Source organism: Cucurbita pepo, chromosome 8 (genome assembly GCF_057944985.1).
Source record: "Cucurbita pepo subsp. pepo isolate OVF chromosome 8, ASM5794498v1, whole genome shotgun sequence".
Taxonomy (NCBI): domain Eukaryota; kingdom Viridiplantae; phylum Streptophyta; class Magnoliopsida; order Cucurbitales; family Cucurbitaceae; genus Cucurbita; species Cucurbita pepo.
The window spans coordinates 6950704-6953907 of record NC_141805.1 but is presented as its reverse complement, the minus strand read 5'-3'; the positions used below and the strand labels follow the sequence as shown (position 1 = coordinate 6953907).

The 3204-nt window shown below is 38.2% G+C and overlaps 1 pseudogene; it reads right to left on the bottom strand.

The window, feature by feature from the left end:
- Positions 1 to 2793: 2793 nt before the first annotated feature.
- LOC147791466 (14 kDa proline-rich protein DC2.15 pseudogene) lies at positions 2794 to 3204 on the bottom strand (annotated as a pseudogene).

The following is a 3204-nucleotide window of genomic DNA, read 5'->3' as shown; positions in this document are numbered from 1 at the left end:
CAGATCCGGATACGGAAGTGTGACAGGTGCCTAGACCTAGTGGTGATAGCTAAGGGGTTTTCTGAACAGGACTCTTGGGCCGTAGAAACCCGTCCCTGAGCGGGGGACGTGGAGCCACATAGGATGACTCAGTAGCTGACCGGCAATCAGGGGGTCGCACCCCGTTTAGTGGATGTATGGTCCCGTGTGAGGGTCGTTAGTTAACCTCCATGGATGATGTTCAGAGAGAGTCACATTTTCAGATCCAGCCATACAATCCCCTCAGATTTACTTATGAGGTCGCACCTCACCTCAGGACACTGATCATTTCACTGCTTAAGATGGGCAAGCCTCCTAAGATACAGAAAAGAGAGTTGCAGCTTAGATCACTCTCCTTAGAAACCCGAGAAAGACCGTGGTTACCACCAAGATAAGGATGCGAAAAGAGCCTACAAGTAGCCTGCTTACTGAGTATTTTTATACTCATTCCTTTCTACTTTTTTTTTTTAGGTGAGTGATGCCATGGATCGGGGCGGGAATGCATGCTGAATCTTAATGCCACAGAGGAGTGTCCTTGGGCATCTAGGAGTCTGTGCATAATTTTGTTAGATTTGTCATGCATTGCTTGTAAACCATTTCCATACTTTTCTTACTTGAACACCTTGTTTTGGATTTTAAACCTTTTACGTAATTGCAAAAGTTTTTTTTTTTTTTGAAATCTCGTCTTCTCTATTTGTTATTACACGATTTCATTGCATAGTCTGTTGGTCCAGCCCTTGATTTCGATATTCAAATTTTGGGCTGTGACACTTCAACTCTACCGGAGAAAGGAGAGACTTAAAATATAAATATATCTAAGAATAGCTCAACAATCCTCACATTTGTGCTGATCAAGGTAGGTCTTAAACAAAGATACTCTAATTTTCCATACGTTAATAACTTCGCCTACGAAATGGCTTTAGTGTTGGCTTGGTTGTATGATGCATGAACCTCCATATATTACACTACATAAACTACGATATCATGTACGTCGTGGTATTATGCACGCTCCTTTCCCTCCATAGCTTCTGCCAACGTGAGTTTAAGCTAGCCCAACAAGTAGACTTAGAGGATACGTATACGAGTCTGCTAGGTGGATCTATGTGTGCATGTGTAGATAAATATTACACATTCAACTCTATCCAGACTGAAAAGTAGAGATCGTTGCATGTATTTGCATTTTCCGACCGCAACAGTGTGATTATTTACTGAGTATTTTTTTAAATTATCAAACCAAGTGCTATTTTTTTTTAGATGAAGGTAAGACAACCATGTAGGGTCACTATATAGGCTATGAGAATGAGGTATGAGAGTTGCATTTTCTATTCAAGTTGTTTAAAATATGGAAGTCTCGATTTTATGGAAATGTCAATATCAATAGATAATTTTGAAAAAAAATATATATACAACAAAAATACTAATAAATTAAATTAATAAAAATAAAAAAAAAAACCTATTTTACAATTTTAAATATATTAAAATACTTATCATTGACTCGAGATAAAAGAGGCATATGATGATGTAATTAATATGAATTATAATGGATAACAATTCAAAAATTATGAAAAAGGTTGTAATAAATAATTATTAGAAAAAAAAATTAATTGCCCGGCTTAGTGAACCACGAATTATTCATTGTCTTCTTCAAAATTAAAATTAAAGTTGTTTCTATAAATAATTAAATAAATAAATAAAGAAAAGAAAAAGAAAAATGTAGCAATTATCTCTACAATTTGCTTTTCATTGACGGTGACCGAGAGTATTGACACGGACCATTGTATTCTTTTTTCATTAATATGTCGATATCTAATATTGTCCACCAAATCCACTTTTTAATCATATCGTATAAAATTGACCTTATATTTAATAAAAATATCAACACATAATATTAATAATAACCCTCTTCCTCGTTTAGAATAGTAAATTCTTATACGACGGTTGAAATATTCTCATAAATTTTTCAAAAGTTCCCATGGACTATGAGATCTCACGTCGGTTGAAAAAGAGAATGAAACATTTCTTAAAGTAATGTGGAAACATCTCTCACAGACACATTTTAAAACCGTGAGACTAACGGCGATACGTAACGGGCCAAAGTAGATAATCCCTGCTAACGGTGAGGTTAGGCTATTACAAATGGCATCAGAGCCAGACACCGAGCGGTGTGCCAACAAAGACGCTGGCCCCCAAGGGGGTGGATTGTGAGATCCCACGTCAGTTGGAGAGGAGAACGAAGCGTTCTTTATAGGATAGTGAAAACCTCTCCCTAACAAACAAGTTTTAAAACCGTAAGGCTGACGGCGATACATAACGATTCCAAACGGATAATATCTACTAGCGGCGTACTTGGGCTGTTACACTGACATCCATATTTTCATTAAATTGAGGTCTCTACATTTTTCATCAACATTGTCATTTAAAACTTAGTGTTAATATTACTCTCTTTAATTTTTCGTCATGAAAATTTTGAAGTTAAGAGTTTATTATGATTTCATGCAAGTGACACAGGTGAAACAAGATTTGATGTTTCAAACATATGCATCGTCAAATTTGTAATAAGACACAAGAATAGACGAACAACGTTGTTCATTTGAAAAAAAACTACGTACCATTATGTTACATTGCATTGTAATGAAACTATAAAAAGATGGTGGAATTCTGAGAAGATTTCCAAACCCATCATAACACGACGTACGACCAAACTGATTATTTAAACACGACATTGAAATGGAAAATTGAAGAAGAAACAAGAAACAGAAATGAAAGAATTTGGATTCAAGCAGGGCATTGGAAGCCGGATGGAACCTTCTTTCCACAATAGTTCAAAAGCAAGCTAAGGGAAACTGAGAGGTCAATCTTGAGACCCAAGGCTCTGGCCTTCACCGCAGTGCAAAGGCACACAGCAGCTTCCAGGTCAACAAGGCCTTGGATTAGGGTGCAGCATGGGGATTTTGGTGGTGAGCCGATCACTAAGTGCACTAGATCGTCCAGCAAGTCGGCGCAGACGCCAAACATGAGGGTGTCCCTGGGACACTTGGGGAGTGATGATTGCTGCCTTGACGGGGTGGGCTTGTGGGGCTTGGGTGGCGGCGGTGGGCAAGGGACATAGGTGGAGCTGACCATAGTGAAGAAGAGGAGGTTGAGGAGGAGGAGGAGGGCAATGGGTGAAGAGAGCTTGGAAGCCAT